Source organism: Hipposideros armiger, unplaced genomic scaffold, assembly GCF_001890085.2.
Source record: "Hipposideros armiger isolate ML-2016 unplaced genomic scaffold, ASM189008v1 scaffold_1512, whole genome shotgun sequence".
In the NCBI taxonomy this organism is placed as follows: Eukaryota; Metazoa; Chordata; class Mammalia; order Chiroptera; family Hipposideridae; genus Hipposideros; species Hipposideros armiger.
Window position 1 is genome coordinate 26580 of NW_017732862.1, and position 20305 is coordinate 46884.

A 20305-nucleotide genomic window follows, 5' to 3' on the forward strand; every position below is an offset into this window, starting at 1 on the left:
ATACATGTTTTTAAAAATGTAATTCCAGAGGTACATGCTTTTAAGTACATAATAATCTTTGAGCTGAGCTTTACTTCCAGTAGAATCAGTTACGTATTTTAGTTCTTGTCTTTCCCTTGAATTTAAAAATAATCCAGAGCCATGAAATTCTAAATCTGTGAAACAAAGAACAAGGACCTCAGCGCATCTGGTCTCAGAAAGGATCCCGGGGAGGGCAGTTATTACCCCAGGTACCACCACTTTCTGTGTAAACACCAAACAATTGTAGGAGTGCATGACTGTAATTTTGGTTTCCTGATTAATGTAAATTCAACCCTGCACACTTGCTCTTTGTACTGTCAGTTCCAACAAATAAGACTCCACTAGGATGTGGACAGATTGGGAGATTAGAGCCTATTTCACACTCTTGGACTCTTGGGTTACTCAAAGTGAGTGGCAGACTTCCACTTGATGGCCGATGAGAGGCAAGACGGGGCCTCTTTGTCTTGAATACCAACACCAGTGGGCTCTTTCAGCCTCTCAGAACAGATCTATCTCTGATGTTGAGAGAACTCATCCAGTGAGAAAAGTATTGTTTTGCCACTTGTCACAGTTGGGAAATACTAAATGCAGCACTACTTAATAAAGCAATTTAGCATGTAATGTCCTGTTTTTATATACTTGTATACCATCACCTAAGCAGAAGAGGGGATAGAGGGGAGTGAGGTAGGGTGGTGGTGGTGGTGTCACAATCCCTTAACTCTTCACTCTTTGTGAAATAACGTGATCTCCCTTCCTTCGTTCCTCCCTTATTTATTCCTACCTTTGTTCTTTCCTCAAATATTTATTATGCACCTAGTAGGAATGAGGCACTGAGATAGCTACAACCTCAAATTTTCTTGGCTACCAATTCTATTTATTTTAATTATTAAATATTATTTTTCCTAAATAAGAGGAAAGCATGTCCATTAAGGAAAATTAAAATTATAGTAAAATATAAAGAAGGCAATTATAATTCCCCACAACTAATCTTTGGGGGCTAATTTTAATAAATTCTCTTAGATATTTTCCCTGTGTTTTTACCTATTTTAGATGACATGTATATGTATTCAGTTTTGTATTCTTATTTGTTTAATATTGTATCACAAGCAACTTCAGCGATATTTAAAATTCATCATAAACATAACGTCAATGTCCAAAGTTGGTGATAAATATCTCAATGGAGAAATCTTAAATCTCATTTTATTGGGTTGTCAGAAAAGTCATGACGTATTTTTTTTTCTGTTTTTCATTGCAAAAATGCGTCATGATTTTTCTGACAACACAATAGATTTCCTTAGGATAAACTGCTTCCTGGAAGTGGAATTACTTGGGAAAAAGGGATGTGTACATTTTACAGCTTCTGTTTACATACAGACTAATTCCTTTCCTGCAGCGTATCAGAATTATACCACAGGGTGAGGGGACTCATGTCATTGTGAGGGGAAGAAAAGTTTGCCACCCCAAAATATGCCCTTTGGGATATGGATTATTTTAAGCTGGTTATTTTCAAGGAACTAAAAACTCAGAACCTTCGACCCTCCCTCTTACCTGCCTAAAGGAATTCAGATAGAAAAACCTGATTCAGGAAGGGAACCTTCATATATAATTCATATATGCTAAGGTGAATCGCATATTCACCTTAGCATATGTGAATTAAGTGTGGCAGACAAGGAGGATCCAAGCAAAAGTCTTTTTTTCAGACTTCCCTGTGTCCCATTGTTGCTGGGTGGCCTAGCAAGAATTAATTTACTGTGTCTGCTCATTCTCATCCACCTATGAATTGCCTCCTTTCCTGTGAAGTTCCAGACCCTTGCCTCTCTCTCCTTAGGCCAGAGTGGCATATAAGCCTCAACTGCTCAGTGTGTCCTCAGGTGTCATATTCTTAGGGAGCCACTGTATGTACATTCATAATAAATTTGGCCATTATCTCCTGTAAATTTGTCTAAAGTTAATTTGATTATGAGTCCTGCCAAAAGAACTTAGAAGGGGAGAAGGAAAATTATTTTTCCTCTGCCACAATTTCACCTTCACCAGAATTGAGGATGAAATATTTATTTATATGCCATCTTTGCTAATATGACTGGTAAGGACAAAAAATTCCTGTCTTTATAAAAATCTTGCGTGGGGTAAAAAACAACAACAAAAAAAAACTTGTATTTGGGGTAAATATTGACATAGAATCTTTAAAAGTGCAAGGAAAAATTTTAAGGTAAAGGTTTTATAATACACTTGTGCCCACTTTTCATTCATTCAATTAATGAAAAGGAGACAGAGCTTGGCTCACCCCAAAAGTCACTGTGTCAGAGTTCTACAGCGTGACAAACACTGAAATCTATTTTGGTTAACTTAATCAGAAGGGAAATGCCTTGGAAGGCCATCAGGTAGCATACCAAACAGACAGGAAGGCTGGAGAATCAAGCTCATCAAACAGGCAAGGTAGCTTGGGAGCTGGAATCAGAACAGGTCATACCACCCAAGTAGCCACTTAGGACACCACTGGCAGTGCCATTGGATACTCCCACCTCTCACCTCTGGCACTGCTGTCTATGGGCACAAAAGCCACTTTACAGATAATGGAATTATTTATAAAATGTCTCTTCTTTGAATCACAGACTCCAGTTGCAAAGGCCTGGATAGGAGCCTCCAATTGGCTGAACTTAGGTCACATGATGAGTCCCTAGTTGCTAGGGAGCGGGGACAGTGAGCACTGGGCTATTTTGGCTTTTATGAGAGTTTGGATTTGTCCACTGAGCATAAATGAATCTTTGCATAAATGAATCTGAGTGTAAATGGGGCTTTGGCTAGAAATAAATGATAAAAATGTATTCAAGTCTTAGGGTTTGCACCCAGAAATACAACTAGGCAATATCCAGAGTGTTTCAAGAAAGAAAGGAAAGCTGAGGGTTTCATATAGTAAAAACCATATTCCTGAGAAAATCAGTCCTGCATTCTTAGCCTCTAGATTGGTCTGAGATGGTAGCCCTCCAGATAACCAGTGGTTTGGATAATGGATGTCAGGTGGTCTAGGTACGTGGACATTCTTTCCTTAGTCCTGGAGGGGGTAACCAGAGGGTTAGCTGGAGGTTTGATGTAGTATATCTAGGCATTGAGACAGGACTGGAAAGTTCAAAAGTTTAAGTTCCCAGGCTAGTTAAAGCAAGAATCAAATTGTTTCCTCAGACCTCAACCTCCTTGATTGTAGTAATTTAGCAGCTTGCCTGTAGTGACTTCATTTTATTTCCCACTCTATTCCTCAGATTCTAGGCATCAAGACCATGATCAGTAACCATGATAAATATTTATGTGGAATTCTTAGTTTCATAATACTTTTTAGGAATCTGGCTCATCTTCTTAATTATCACTGGATTTTAGATTGTGTAGTAGGTCATGGGATGATCTAGTCCAGAACTGCAAACACAAATGTCTACCATATCCTCAAATGTCAGTGTGGTGGGGGAATGTTGAAAATTGAAAGGCATCTTTCAGTCTAAAGGCGACACCTACTACTTGGATCTGGCTGATGGCTGCTAGAACCTACCATGGATCAAAGGTTGCCAGTTCTTCCAGCTTTTTAGAATATGCCAAAAGTCTGAATTTTGTGATTTAAAAACTTGGAACCAAAGTCAAAATTAGAAAAACAGTGACAACCATTGCTTCTTAAAAAAAATCAAGGCTGCAGGCTGCTTCCAATAGTGAGACCTCTCCATTTTAAAAACCAACACAGGGAGATGGCCTAAGCAGTTGAAACGCCTGAGGCTAAACAGCTCACTTGGTGGCAGAGCCAGGGCTAGAAGTTTGGTCTCCAGAAGAAAATTAGATTAGGAAAAGTTGATGTTCCACTGCCCCTCTCTGCAATCACTTGGAAGTTACCTCCCAACCAAACTCAGGAAAGGTGGAAAAGTGCCAGCGTTTCATCCAGCAGCAGCAGCGTTTGTAAAATGTTTATGAATTGACAGAATCTGCCAAGCTATTTCTACAGCTTTTGATGTCAGGTCAGATTTTAAATCTTAACTTCCACTGTGTCTCAGTCATGGGGAAAATAAAAGGACCGTTTATAAAGCTGCAGAGAGGATGAAATAACATTTCATGTTTGGAGTGTCTGGCACAGGACCAGGACCATACTACAGACACTTCACACGATAACTATAATAACATCTAGAAGAGATCATAATAGTTTTCATTACCCATGGAGATGGGGAGAAATAGGACGAAAGTGTTTCACGGTGGGGTAGGTTATGGATAAATCTTAAGGGGGACCTCCTCATAGGAGGTATAAGTGGCACGTTCGCCAAAACCTATCCTGGCCCCGACTCCCATGCGAGTTCACGGTCAAATCCAGCTATATCACAGCGTGTATACATCGAAGTCCTGAAAGGCACCCACTCCCGTCCACTTTGGCGCAATTGATGGAGAAAAATGGAAGTCCAGTTGTTTCCAGGCGGAGGAGGGGACGTGCAAGGTTTCAGCTGAGAAAAGTCTCACCCTAATGTTTTACTTTCGCTCTAGGCCAACTGCAGACACCTTCCACCTGCGAGCTTTTTCTGCAGAATGCGGGAGGCCGCCGCGGAAAAGGGGGCGGAGGCAGAGGCGGAGGCGGCACCCAGAGGCCGGGGCAGGGGAGGCCGGGACCATCGCAGTGGCAATTTCTTCTCCTGCGGCGGCAGCAGGGAAGGCTGCTGCAGGCTCGGGATCGACCGGCCTGCGCGTGGGTGTGCGAGAGCGGTGTTTTCTCCCTGCGCTGAGGAGCCACGCAACAAAGGGAAGAAGGAGGAGAACAACGCACGCAGCCAGAGCGAGTGGAACTAGCTAAGCTCCATCGGTCCATAGAGGAGAACGGGAGGAGGCACAGCCGGAGCGAGCGGGCACCTCCACGCTGTGTGCCGTAGCACCCGGCTGCAGTGCCTTCTAGCAAAAGCCAGCGCAGCCGGAGCTGCAGCGGCCAGACGGATGCCAAGGCCACACGGCAGGCGCGGGGACAGCCGCTGCAGTTGCCGCCCCACGCGGGCTCCGGACATCAGGGGTTGCTGGTGAGTAGGCGCGCGCGTGTATGTGTGAGTGTGAGCGCGCACTGGCACAGGCGAGTGTGCACGCCGGATCCGTGTGCCCAGTGGCCTGGCGCGCCGCCGGTTCCTCTTCCGCTGGCGGCGTCGGGTCTCAGGCTTGTTCCGCGGGAAGAAAATGCGCTTTGCTGGCTGTTCACTTCCTTCCAGCAAGCCGAGCAGCGCAATCAGCCACCTCCGCCTGCGCTGCCTCTGCGCCCCCAGCCGGCCCCTAAGGGTTCGTTTCACCTTGATCGGGAAGGCAGGAAGCTGTTGCTCCTGGTGGCAGGGCGGGACCCTAGCAATGACCTACACGCTTGGGTTTCTGGTTCGGATTTGGAGATGATGTCGGCATTCAGAGAGAACACCGCCCTGTCTTTGGGGGTGCTTGTTGTGGAGAAGGGAGGGGCGAGGGTTGGAAAAAACAGACCCTTACCCCTACAGGAAATTTGCAAGCCTCTGTAAATACTTACTTTTATGCCGTTTATGAGCGACTCTTAAGACATTTCCCTCACCTGAGTAATTTAAGCCCTAACAAAAAGCACAAAGAAGTGGAAATGTCATTAGAACATAATTTTCCAGAACTCTATAAAACAACCCACACTGCTGATATCCAAGGACCTAAGGTGCTATAATTACCGAAATTTAAAAAAGAAAATACATACTAATTAGTAATTCAGGAGACAGAACCTGATCTAGAGGATTGAAACAAAACCTTAAGTGTTTGGGTGGCATGGAGGTGGGGGTGGCCTTCTGGAAGCCAGTGTTTGGTAGGTAGTAAGTAAAACACATCTTTCAAAGTAAGCTCCAGTGAGCACACTGCTTTCCCAGCATCCTGCTCGTCACCGAGAAGACTATGAAGTCCTAGGTTTTAAGGGGTTTCCAAAATTATAATGAGTATCAGTATGAAGCTGATTTGTGATTTCATGATTCAAGGCCCTGTCAAGGTCAATATGGCAGATTTGTTCCAAAAGATAAATTACATCTGAAGGTTTGATTTCCTATGGGAAGTTTTTGGTGGTGGTTTTCTGTGGTGGTTTTATAGAGATTAAGCCACTGAATTCTCCCCCCCCTCCACTCCCACCTTGTTTTAATGGGCAATCTTATGTTTATGGGAAGGATGTTCAATTGAACTTCAAAAATGTACTCTACGACTGCATTATAGTAGGCATTTTGTAGCTAAAAATATCTGTGTTCCTTTTTAATTCAAGTTAATGTCTTCAAGAAATAGGTTCCTTCTGTTTACCATTTGCTCCATTACAGCTGCTTCAGCCAATGGCATGAAATGCTATTGGCGATCTACCTGGAGAATGACCTGGCTGCTTGTTTCCTGGTCAAGCATATGTCTAGCACGTTGTTGGTGATTTGTGAATATCAGCGGGGATTTATGTTATCAGCTGGGTTCTTGGAATTTTAAAAAGAAACTCGTTTTCTTCTACTCTTTTATAAAACAGATAGTATTTTAACCATCAAGCAGAGACTCCTAGTCCTTTACCCATACTGTGGCCTTCAGGGACGGTTTTTGCCTACTTTTGCCCTGTTTCGTAGGATTCATTCATTGCCAGTGAAAGGCTAGGAGAGAGAAATGAGACGAGCATGCCTGGAGGGTGTCCTCAGCAGAGATGTTTGCTCCTGAAGAAGAGAATGTCTCTGGGGTTGGCTCCTGAGAAGGACAGATACAAGTAAAGAAGAGTGACTTCTGTTTACTTTCAGCACCTAGGACGTCACTAAACCAGTTCAATCATATTCCTTTTTCAAGGACTCTGTCCAAGTCTACGTAGAGCAACAATCCAGGGAGTGAGTTTGCTTTTTACAGAGAAGAAAAGTCTGGTAATTCTTTCTCAGAATGTGAGGAGTACAAGAAATATGTAAATGCTGCTCAGGAAATGCCAGGTGCCTTTATGGAGATGTGTTTACCAGACACACTTTAATCCACTGGATTTGTGATTCTCTCTAATGCTAGCATTTTTTTCATCAACCCTGTGAAATATTTATAAGTAACTTCAAATGATACTATGAGAAATGAGTCATAGTCAGCCCTGAAAATAATAGAGTCAGCTTTCCGTCCCTTAGGGCTAATGGATCACGGATGCTCAATAAGTATTTGTAAAATGAAACACAATTCTAGAATGCCTTTACTTCCCAACCTAAGTGCATCATGTCTTCTGGTATTGATTATCTTTAGCCATAGCTTTATACCAGCTCTTTCATCATATTGAAGCCCAGTTGATATATTCAACTAAAAAGACCAACTTCCTCCCCGAAGGAAAAATAAAAATCCCTCCAAAATAAAAACTAACAAAAAAACCACTGTATTGGTACCAATGGACTTGCTTATTCTAGCTCTGTGAACATGTGAATTTTCCAGTTGGATGTGTGATTGTACATTCAGAAACCCTGAGTTGACATCAGAATGTTCAACTCAGGAATTCTCGATGTTGCTACATCTGGATGTGCCTTTTGTCAGAAATTATTTGCATTTCTAAGCAAATCAGATGAACTTCTAGTGCAATCCTACATCTCCTCATGCTATGTGGAAAAGCCAATTAAACCTTTGTCAAATTGCTAAGCTTTCAAAGCACATGGTGTTTGATTTTTCTTTCTAAATTTTAAATTAAATCTGTGTTATGTTTGTCCATTGATGTGGCTGGCTTAGAGTCTAATTCAGACTGGGGGTTACTTAGTAACTTGCGTTTATTAAAAGCTCCTTTATATAAGCACCAGTAATTCATATGTTTTAATTTGCTCTAGTTAGCCATTTAAGGTCCTCTTGGAAATGGTTGCATTATATAAGCTTGAATATTAAGGGTGTTATGACTTCTTTTCTTTTCTTTTTTTTTTTTTTATTAAATCTAACTTTCCATTCCCAGTCTTTAGAAGTTTACCCTATGATTCATAATCTAATTTCAGGACCAAAGATAAAAAGCTGTCTGGAGTTTGCCTGAATATTAACATTATAGTGCATATTAATAATGCAGTTTTTGTCTTCCAATCCAGCTTGTTTAGTTCTGAATAAAAATAAAATGAGATCCTTAGACATTTAAACTTTTTTTTCTAATGGGCTAGGTCCAAAATAAATAAATAAAATAAGATAATTGCTTATCACTGGTTTGAAGTAATACAAACACTGCTATTCTCTGCGTAATGAAACATGGCCATTCTTATCAAGTATTTATTTAATAAGTAGGTACTTGAGCACTTGAAATAGAGTTAAAGGCATGTTCTTTCCATGGAGAAGGAAAAACTTCAGGCAGTCAGATATCAGTATTCTTTGTTTTATGTGGAGGAGAAATAGTAAACCTGTGGCACATATTCCACATGCATGGAAGGCATCACCAGTTGATCACAGCATTCTTTCCTGCTGAGCCCGGGTGTAACCTCAGAGTCTCGCAAACATTTGACAAATATTTAGTAATAAATATTTGTTATTAAACATGTGCTATATGTCAGGCACTGTATAAAGTCTTAACACACATGGTATCTCAAGGATGATGGAGTGATTAGGAACACGAATTCTTTCTGCCATTTACTAGTTGTGTGTCCGTGGGTAGGCTTCTGACTTCTTGAGCCTCGGTTTCCTCATCTTTCAACTGGGATATTAGTTTCTATCTCATAAAGTTTGGGGGAGGGTTAAATAAATAAATAGGTATAAATGAAAAGTGACTAGAAGTGTCTGGCAAAAAGTTAAGTGCTGTATGTGTTTGTTTCTGTTATTATTATTGATTCATAAAACAACTTTATACAACAGGTACTATTTTACGTATTAAAAAATTGAGGTACAGAGACCTAGGTAAATTACTCAGGGTCATAGGCTGGTCAGTGATAAAGCTGGGAGTCAAACGCAGACAATCTGACTCCAATGCCTGCTTTCCGGACTGTCTTCTATACTACATGCTGGGTGCTGGGGATACTGATTAGAGCGAAGAAAGTGGGGGCTTGTTCTCATGGAGATTCAGGGTTCCAATCATCTACATTGTAGAACATGCCATTTCCAATATAGAATTCATGCCCAGGTTGTTGTACAAAATTTTTGCTATTTTTTCTTGATGTTTTGGTGTTTTATAAATAGTATTTTTCATTAAGTTCTTCATTAAGAAGTGTTCCAATTTCTGTTTTCACTTATGCTTTAAAATATGTTATTTTTTGTTTTTGCCTAACAGTTGACATATCTATGCACTACATATTCATTTGTAACATCTCTCCTTCTATCCAGTGATTCTTTGCTGGAGGCAGGGAGGATATGTCTCCCTAATATGGTGTATATGTATCTCATATGTTACATAAACAGTGTGTAATACCATGTAATTATATAATATATTATATACATTCTATACAATGTAGATATTACATGCATTATGTTAGGTATGCATTATATAAATGTATATACATATATGTATACATATAATATATGCATTACATATAATACAATATACAGTATATACAGTAGTACATTATCTTAGGGAGACATTTACATTCTTTTTTTTTTGTAAGCTGAGCCATCCTGTTACTGGTTGGCAGCTCAGCGGCTACTCAGCTCGGGCCAGGAGTCGAACTACTGTTGCACAGAGCTCAAACTCTTGAGCGAGCTCTTAACCGACTGAGCCGCTCAGCCAGCCCCATGACATTTACATTCTATATAAAGAATCACTGGGTATAAGGAGAGATGTTACAAATAATTATGTGTACATTAAATCATTGAGCAGGTATCAATATTCTGGAAAAACCTCAAAGCCATCCACCTCTCCTCACACTCCCAGAATCTCATATATCTTCCATCCATGACTGATGGTGGAGTTATGATGACATTTTATAACGATTTTTATTCAGAATATTTTATAGAGTAAATTTTAACTGTTCTTTGACTTGTTGAAGTAATTATGTCTAATTATAAGAGGCCAGATTTTAATTATAGGTGGGAAGACTGCTGTAGCAACAAAGAATAAGAAATTCTTAATTCCCCCAGAGCTTCTTTAGGATGGAATATGCCATCACTGATTTCAGTATTTTTTTTTTTTTAAGATTTTTATTGAGGAATTGGGGGATGGGAACAGCGCTGAGGAATTGGGGGAAGGAGAACAGACAAGTTGCTGTCCTTTTGTTCTTCAGTCTAGTTGTGGAGGACGTTGGCCGCTCACGCTGGCTGCTGGCTACACACGGTAGCCCATGGCAACCCACTGCAGCAGGGGCTGCAGCCTACCTGTCACCGGCTACTTACGGCAGCCCAGCTCCAGGTTGAGCTGTTGTTCAGCATCTTGGCTGTAGAGGGCAGTGTAACTGCCCCTCATATGTGGGATCTGAATTGGGGCCCTCTGGCATCCCAAGCCAGCTCTTAACCAACACGCCACTTGGCCGGCCCAGATTTTCAGTATTTTAACAGTACATTAGTCCTGATATAATTTCTTGTTCTCTTAAATAACTTTCAGAAACCTGTAACTAGTATTGTTTTTTTCTAAAGCGGCAAAAGCTTTTCTTGGTCTTGTGTAAATTTTATGGGTAAAAAATGACAATTTAGTTGAAAAAAGTTCTAAATCTCATCTTTAAAACTATAGTCTGCATCCTTTGTCTTAGCCTTTTGTGTAAATTACACATCATTATTTAAAGTTCAGCCCCTTTTAAAGGAACTGATTTTAAATTTTGTGAGTTTAAACTTGATTAAGGGTGACGGAATTTGAGTTCTAGTGAATTTGTTTTCTGAACTTTTGCTGTGTTACGTTTCAGTGACATCACAGTAACTAACTCACAGATTCTGTGAGGGCACACGTAAGAGAGACCGGTCTAGGGACTGTCACGTATTCATTTTGATTGATTTGATGACTCTGGGTGAATTTGGAAACAGGAGGCCAGTGATGACTCACTTTTAACCCTCCCTGGCTCCAGGTGAACGCTGCCTTTGCCTGTGCTCAGTGAAAAAGTCCAATGTCGGCTCCTTTTGAGAATGCTGAATGGCTGGGGCAATATCAACTGTGCACCTTTTAATTAAAGGCGGAAGGAACACTGCAATCAGAAAAGATGATTATGGTTAAATTCAGCTCAGCTAAGGGCCCTGTGATTTTATTTATTGCACTGCTAGAGCCATATCTTTTAAACACTGGAAATACGTTTTCCAACCTCTGAGAAGAAATAGAGGGAGGGCTTTATGTACATGGGCTTGTGTTTCCATATTCTGGTGGATTGACTCCAGCTCTTTTCCAATCTGTTTTGTCCTTGAAAGGTTGTTTTATAAACTGTTCCACAAGGTAAGATTTCTTTAATAGGAGGAACAAATGGATATAGTGGATGGAATGAGATTAGAAAAGAGAGGCCTGGAATAAGTCCTTCATATGTTTGTGGTTTTTGTTCAGTGGGATGGAGAAACTGTTTACTGAATCCATATAGTACTTGAAGAAAAATAAGTAAAAAGATGAAAATCACTTGGAATTATTAGTGGGTACGGAACTTTGTTTTTGCAATTAATGAAAAACTTGAGAAATTAAAATACAGATTTTGAAATGTAAATGACTCCATTCTTATAACAAAGGTTATTTTTCTTTGGCAAGTGTAATAATGAAAAACTTAGAGAGGTAACTAGGGCAGTGCTTCTCAAACTCGTCTCCAAAAACCAAAACGTCTTCCATCCATCCCACCCCCATAGAGTATTATTCAGTAAGGTTGGATGGGTCCTGGGAGCTTTCATTTTAACAACCTTCTTGAGGGATTTTGATGCAAGTGGTCAATTAAATCACACTGAGAAAAGCCTACTTAAGTGCAAAATCTAATTTTACATTCAGATTTGTGATCTTATTTTTAAGTTTTATATATTTTCCCTCCTGATTTCCATAGACATTTTCATGTAATAACATATACATCAAGGCTGCCTTGGAGTTTTCATAATGGCACTCTATACTTGTTTTATTTTCTTATTAATGTCGGTTTTTTGATGGACAGAATCAGGAAACCACAGGGTTGGCGGAAATTTTTTAGAGAGGATGTTGCACATCCTTCTGAACAGCAGATGTTAGGATAGAGCAGAGAGGGGTTGACCAAAAAGGGAAGTGGGGTAGACATATATTGGGGGAGCAGTGGAAAACAAAGTCTAATAAAGCGTGAGAAGAGAAAAGGGTCAGATCTCTGGCTCTGAAGGGTGGGTGCGGGTGTCTACCTCTTCTGGTAGGCACTGGGTTACCAGTGTGCATTTTTGAGCAGAGGACTAACCGGATGCAAACAAGCGTTACACTGGAGCTAGGGTGTACCTGGTCCAGATCAGAGAATTAAAGAACAAGTGGGCAGAGTCGACTTGTCTGTCACCCGAAAGGCAGGAGGCAACAAGGGTGAGCACCTAGGGCCTTGAACTTGGTAGGACTAACATTGAAGGATTGATTCAACAGAGTTCTCTGACTCTGTCTTCCAGAAGGTCTGTAGACAATAGATTTTTCTTTCCAGACAACTGCATGTTGTCATCCAGACACCGAGGACACTCAGCTCATCCATCAGGCCACACCAACCCCTCGGGATATAAAAAGCCCTTGAATAACTACCACTCCTTTAGTAATATGGTGTGGTAAGGAGGGCACAGTTATTCTCACTTTAGACTAGAAAGACGGACTCAGAGAGTAATTTAGCAAAATTCACACAGCTGGAAGCACAGATGTGGTAGGGCTAGGATTCAAATCTGAAGCTACCTACTCAAAACTTATAGGCTTAAAAAAAGTATGATCTGCCTGATTATGAAGTGATATATACTTGTAACAAATTGTATAGAAACGGATGATTGTGAAATTCTTCCTGGTTCCATCCTTGAGAGAACAGCTGAGAAAAATTCAGCGTATGTTGTTGTTAAGACTTTTTTTTGAAAATGCCAATATACATTAAATACATATGTACCAATATTATAAGGATGGAATCATACTTTATATGTTATTCTACAGCTTGCATTTTTTCACTTAGATGCTGTAACTTGAACAAATTTCCTGGTTCAGTGCATATAGACAAATCCTTTCTAATGCCTTCATCTACTATAGATTTCTTTATTTTAAATAATCCCCATTTGATGGCTATTTATTTTTATTGCCCAAATTTTAAAACCATGGTACAGTGGGAGTGTGTGCGTGTGTGTGTGTGTGTGTGTGTGTGTGTGTGTGTGTGTGTGTTGTATTATTTGGGCAGGACAGTTTATGGGAAAATTATCTTAGAATTGGAATTGCTTGGTCAACAGGAATGCATATTATTTTTAAAAATTGGAAAATTTTTTTCAATCCTCATCAATATTCAGTATGATTAATCATGTAAATTTTATCAAATAAATGAAAAAAACCTTGTTCAAATTCATAGTTTCTTAAGTACTAGTGAAATTAAGCATTTTTTTCACATTACCTAGCCATTTATATGTCTCTTATGACTTGTTCATTCCATTTGCCCATTTTTATTTAACTCTTTATCTTTTTCTAACTGTTCTGCAAATATTCCCTATAGTTTAGAGATAATAGATGTTAGAACTGTCACAAGTGTTGCAGTTTTTTTCCTTTTGTTGTCCTTTTTCTTGTTGAAGGGATTTTAAAAGTATTAAAAAATACTTTTATTTAAAATAATTTCAGACTTCCCAAAGTCTGGGTACACAGACTTCCCTGTGTACCCAAAAAGAGTACACAGAGTTTCTGTATATCCCTTATCCATTTTCCCCAAATATTAACATCTTACATGACAACAGTAGTTATCAAAATCAGGAAATTAACATCATTATAGTACTATTGTCTAATCTACAGGTCTTATTCACATTTCATCAGCGTCCTTCCTGGTCCAGGATCACACACTACATTTAGTTGTCATGTCTCCTTTGTCTCTCTTTTTTTTTAAAGATTTTACTGGGGGAATTGGGAGAGGGGAACAGTGTTGGGGAATCGGAGAAAGGGAACAGAAAAGTTGTTGTCCTTTTGTTCTTCAGTCTAGTTGTGGAGGACGTCACTTCACTGGCCCATGTTGGTATTATCATTGTGCTCTTCCTGGGTGAGGCAGATCGGTCACCAGCCATTGGATGGCCACTCTTGGCAGCTCACGCCAGCTACTGGCCGCTCACGGTAGCTCACGGCAGCCCACTGTAGGTCCACTGCAGCCTATGACGTCGCCGGTGACTCATGGCAGCCCAGCTCCAGGTTGAGCTGTTGTTCACCATCTTAGCTGTAGAGGGCGCAGCATCACTGGCCCTCATGTAGGATCTGAACCAGGGCCCTGCTGCTCAGAGCTGGCATCCGAAGCCAACTCTTAACCAACGCGCCACTTGGCCAGCCCTAAAGGTTTTTAGCAAAGAAAAACATTGTCTAAATGACATACCTACTATATGTAGAAATAATTGAAGAGGCACGTGATGGAAAATAGACTAATTAGAAGGCTGTTCCAGCAATGCAGACAGAGAAAAGGCTGACAGAGTAGGGTGCTGTGAGGAAAGATGGTGAGCAAATGCGGATTTGAGAGAGGTTTTGGAGTGTGAATCTGCAAATCTAAGCAGTAGATTCGATGTGGACTTGAGGGACGGAGCAGATGCAGGTGTGTATTTCCAGGTTTTGCCAGGTCTTATGTAGTTGATTGGATGTTGGTACCATTCATTGAGATGAAGGAGTTTACTCTGTCAAAGTCAGAAGCATCATTATCTCCAATTCCCTTAGATGACAACATTTACAGTATTTCTGCCTACTTGTGCTGTTATATCTCAATATGTCCACTTAACTTCCAAGTTCTCTGTTGTTTCTTTCCTCAAAATCTCCCCCAATAACTGTTTATCCTTCTCCATTCTTTTAACCTTTCTCAATACAGACCTCGGGTACCTCATCCACAATTCCTCTTCTCTCTGTAACTTTATCCATTACTACCAGACTAATTTTTTTCAGCTTTATTGAGGTATAATTGACAGGGGCTATTTCAGTTCAATGAATATAAACTATGTGTCTAGCTTGGGAACATCACCTTATTGGGCAGAGTTGAGAATTAAATAAGAAGCATAATTGAGGAGACTCAGGGCCATTTTGCCTGACAGTAAAAAAAAAAAACCCCTGCATCCCTGTCTTACTCCTTACATACACATAAATTCCACACAGATCAAAGATATTTATCCAAAAATATCTAACCCTAGCATTACTGGAAGAAAATATTGATGGACATATTTAAATGTTTTTTTATCATCAGTGAGTTTGAAGACCTTTTAAAGAATTATAGAAAACCCAGATAGCATAAAAAAGGAAAGATCCTTTTGACAACCTAAAATTTAAAAATTTTATACAAAAATTAAACAACCTTCAAACAAAAACTTCAACTAATAAATGTAGAAGAGAGGGTGGGAATAGAAAATTCACCATTTTAAAACACCACAGTGATAATTATTTCAGGTAAAAATCATCTTGGGATGCTAAAATGAGTAGGCAAAAGTATATTTGTATGTGCTCAAAGTAACTCCCTGCAATATACTTTGTAATTACAAAGGACTAAATAGTAGCTTTACAGTGGGGAAACCTGGCAGACATAACTTAAACAAATGATCAAAGTTAACATCACCGATAAAGGGACCAACCAGTGTCTCCTGATGCACTAACAACACACCATCTCTTCTGGGATATTTTTGCCAAAAAAGTCATAATTCTGTCTGTTTCCTATATTTTGTCTTTGTAGCAGTTACCATAGTTTTAATGATACAACCATGCAGGTAGTCCTTTAATATCTTCACACCTCTCTGCCCCTAGCAGAATGTAAGTTTTGTAAAATCAGATACTGTGTCTCTTTGCTCACTGTTGTATCACTAGCTCCTAGCACAAAGTAGGAGCTTAATAAATAATTTTGGATAAATGCATGAATGAATTAATTTCATTGGCCCTAGCAGTATTTGTGGGAAAGATGTATTTAGCCTTGGAACATAGTGAGTGAGAAATCAAGTTGGATGTCCTAGTAGAAATGGATGTAAGTCATTTGAAGATACAGTGCTTCAGCTTATATTAAGCTTTAGTTGAAACCATGAAAAAAAATGTATCTTATGGAATAAAAGTATGTTAAGAGTAAAGACAGGACATGAATAGTTGAGGTGCAGGGTGAGGGAAGTGTTCGGAAAAAGGGAACATCTCTACTTCATTGAGGCCAAGGCAGGAATTTGTTCTAAAACAGGTATTTGGGGATTATTTGTAACTGTCTTAGACAAGTTTTATCTGATGCAGTCAGTCTCAAGTTTTAATGTGCATAAAGATTTCCTGGACTGCTTGATAAAACTAAAGATGTGTGGGGCACCCTTCCCAGAAATTCCAACTCAGTGTGGCCTAGAAGTCTTGTTTTTTGTAATGGCCACCACCTCCTCCACCAAATAATTATGATGCAGGTGGCCCAGGAACTACACTCAGAAAACGTGACATCCAAGTAGAGGGATATTAGCTACAGGGAAAGAATATAGAGAGGGAGTGAGTGGTGAGCAAAGAGGAACAACAGATGGCCACTTGCTATCAGCTTTGGCAGCCTAAGAGGCTCTCTAAGCATTTTAACACAGATGATGCTGGGGAAAGTTATTGAGGGACACAGACTGTTCTGCGTTTGTCCACTGCATTGAAGAGATTGTCTAGGGCAAAACCAAAAATGTGAATGCAGCTGTCTACTGGAACATGTTGAACAGTCAGGATTCCTGGGGTGGGGGCACATTGGAGGAGCGGTAAATCAGTATTTTAGGATAGCATTTGCTTTTCAATAGTAGTGCTGAACTAAATTCATCTTGTGGAAGTACTGTCCTTAGAAAATTTCTTAAAATTAAATAAAATTAATTAATAATACCCAAGGACTGATTTCATCTCTGAGCCTCAGGCAGCTGGCAGGCAAGAAAATGATATTATTTTGAAAATTCATTTCTGACTCACTATGATTAGATAACTTCTTCTGGATAGTATTTTCTTAAAAGCCAATTGCAGTATAAAGGGGAGTATATACATTAGAGTTTAGTAGCTTATGGCTGACTTATCTTTAGAATGCATAATTTCCAGGAAGTTTTAGTATTTCAACAGCAGGATAACAAAATTAACATGCTCCTATGGATTTATGAGGACAAAATAATTGTGTACAAATATGAATTTCTCCTTCACACCTCAAATTCATTTTCCAAATGTTTTATGATGCATATTAATTAAATCATCTCATTAAAATAGAGAACAGAATTCTAAATTAGCACATTCATCAACATAGGAAATGCCTTTTGAATACCACAACTGAGAATTTATATTAAAAACCACCAAATATTTTGAACTGAACAGTGTCTTGGTAGAATAATTATGCATTTGACTTTCTTAACTATGTATTCCAGGTGGTCAGTCCACAGACATCAAATCATTCTCCTTTGGAAGCAAGTGAAGAAAATGAATGCCTTTTTATTTCTTTGTCAGGGAGAAGGTTATGAATCAGATATTTGTAATGCTGAGCTGAATTTTCATTTCTGCGGTAAATCCTATCATTCTTGTCCATGGCCCAAAGATTTGACCTTCCCCTGGTTTGACCTTTAAGTATTAAATGTTATTTGCCAGTATTGCTGTGTGACTAAAAGTATGAATTCTGGAATCCTGTGCACCTCGTTTTGAGTCCTGCTCCACCATTTGCTCAAGTTATTTATTTGATCTAGTTTACTCATCTGCAAAATGGAGATAACTGGAGCTGTCATTCGTTGAGTGCTTATGACACCAAGCATTGTGCTGCATGTTTTACAGGCATTACCTCACTTCACCTTCTCAAAAGCTCTTTCCATAATTACCGTTATCAACCTCACTCTGCAGTTTGGGAAGCTGTGATCTTGCAGTTAGTCGTTGGAGGCAGAATTTCTACCTAGTTGTTCTGACTCTGAAGGTTGCTTGTTTAATTTTTAGGCTCAACTGCCTCCTCTTTGATAAGGCTTTGTGAGGGCTGAAATCACGTGTGTTAATGCAGTATTTCAGTTAACCAGGGAAGGACATCTTTCTGTTAGTATTATTATTATTATGATAGCTCTTTTGCTGCATTAAAGGTGGTGTATCTTCCTACAATAATACTTTGCCTGCCCAGAATTCAGCTTGCTCTTCGTGGAGAAAAAATGCTTTTTGAGCAGGCAAATTAGAAATCATATAGCACATTCATTGTAATCAGCATATATTATAGTTTGCTCACAGGAGATCTCTTCAGATCCATATCCAGTCAACATTTTAATTTGACATATAAATTTAAATTATTTGATCAGTAATCTAAGGTTGACTAAACGAGGGATGGGAGAGATTGAAGTTACAGATGTTTAGTAAAGAAGTTGCTTTTTAATTTATTTTCTAAATGAGAGCAATTAGAAGTGGAGAGAAGCATTAGTGTTAGCAGGTACATTAAAATAAGATTGTGAACCACCAAGAAAGAGTAAAATAATATTTTTAGTTTAATCAAAGAAGAATGTAATATTATCTTAGAAGTATTTCCTTTGAAAATTGTTAAATCTCACAAAGTTCTATTATTATTTATTCTTATTTTAGCTATTCAGAATCACCACCCTTGTAATTGGAGTCACTTGGCTAGAGGTTTTCTTATATTGCCAGAGGAACCCTATATCAATTAGGAAGCATACTACAGAATCCCAAGAGTTCCTTCAACATGGTATTTAGATCTTACACGCTAACAGTTCAGAGGAGAATGGTTGCAGGATAAGTTCATCTGCTTAGCAGTGTCAGCAAGGAGCCAGACTCATTCCACCACCCTCTGCACACCAGTTGCTTCTTAGGCTTGACCCTTCTGTGTTGCAAAATGGCTGCTGCATTTAAAATCTTACATAAAGACACATGTCCAACCAGTGAAAAGGCCCATATTCTTCAGAATATCTGTTTGCATTAGAGATGAAAATCTCACAGAATCCTCCCAACAGATTTCCCCTTCTGGTCCCATTGTCCAGGATTTGGTTACTGGCCAACTCACCAAATCCTGAGTGCAAAGGAACCTGGAAAAGTGAGTATCTCTGAGATTGGGCCCTGCTGGCAAGAAATGGTGGTGGGGGAAGTGGAAAGTCGGATAGACAACTGACAGTCTCTGTCAAAAACTAATTGCAATGAAGCAAATAGTGAAACATTAACCATCTCCAAAATCTATAATAGAAATCAACGTTTTATTTTAGGACAGAGGTAATTAACCTCGCTTCTCTATAACCATTAGATGGGAGAAGAGACGGATTTTCTTTGAGTTTCCTTCTGCATGCCAGGAACTGTAATAGAACTTTTATATATTACCTTTATATATTAATAGATATTACACAATTTATATAAATTATGTAACCTTTATACATTAATATAATTTATATAAAATATATAATTTATATTATCTACTATAATTTATATATAATTGTGATTTGTATAGTACCTTTATATATTAAACATATAAATATGCTTCAGTTGAATTCTTCTGGAAAAGTTTTATTTCCCCCCATTTAATGAAGGTAAAGTACACAAAAAGGTTAAATAAAATGCCATAGCATTCCCAACTCATAAGTGGTGGAAGCTGGATTCTCCTATAGGTATATGTGGCCCCAAAGCCTGAGCTGTTGGTGCTGACGGTGCCCAGCCATTTCATCCTTGTGTCAGGATAAAAATTGTATTGCACTATGTGAAATAATTATGTTATGATTTAAAGTGCGACTTGATTGCAGTCAGGGTAGCCTAGACTTACCTCGAAGTAATTTAAAACATATATTGGGAGTGCTGATTTATTTAATAATCTTTTTTGTAGCCAGTGCATCCTTGCTGATGGATCTAATCTAAACTACGGTGTCATGGTGTGTTTAACCTGGAATATTCCTCTAGGGATAAGACACAAGCACATGACACTTACTGGGTACTAACATATAGTACTTACAAGTATAGGAAAAAATGTAATAAAAACTATTTCTAATACTCTGATCATGTTTAATATTTCATATATCAATATTTTAGCACATATCTTCTGGGTTACAGCATACTTCTGATTTGCAGTTATTACGGATGAGTGTAAAAAACCAAAGTAATTATTGATTACTGAGTTTTTATTTTTATCTCTTTTTTTTATCTTTAGACTTTATTTTGTTGCTCAGATTTTTCTTATGTAGTGTTTTTACTTCTCTTTCTTTTTAAATTATTTTGATTTTTAATTATACTTGACATTCAGTATTATTTTAAATTAGTGTTGGGTGTACTTATGTCTGAATTTTTAAATCTTTTAAAATGAACAGCAAGGGTAGGCCTAGGTCATTTTTTTTTAATTTTTTTATTGTGAGTTTCAGGTGTACA

The 20305-nt window shown here is 38.9% G+C and overlaps 1 protein-coding gene across 4 annotated transcripts in view; it reads left to right on the forward strand.

Moving 5' to 3' along the window:
• Positions 1 to 4551: 4551 nt before the first annotated feature.
• STAMBPL1 (STAM binding protein like 1) overlaps positions 4552 to 20305 on the forward strand; it is a 51193-nt gene continuing 35439 nt past the window's right edge. The window contains exon 1 of one of the 4 annotated variants that reach the window (XM_019634145.1): positions 4552 to 5048. The gene's annotated coding sequence lies outside the window, so the exon portion shown is untranslated. The remainder of the gene's footprint in view (positions 5049 to 20305) is intronic. The other 3 variants (XM_019634143.1, XM_019634144.1, XM_019634141.1) reach the window with 3 other exon arrangements.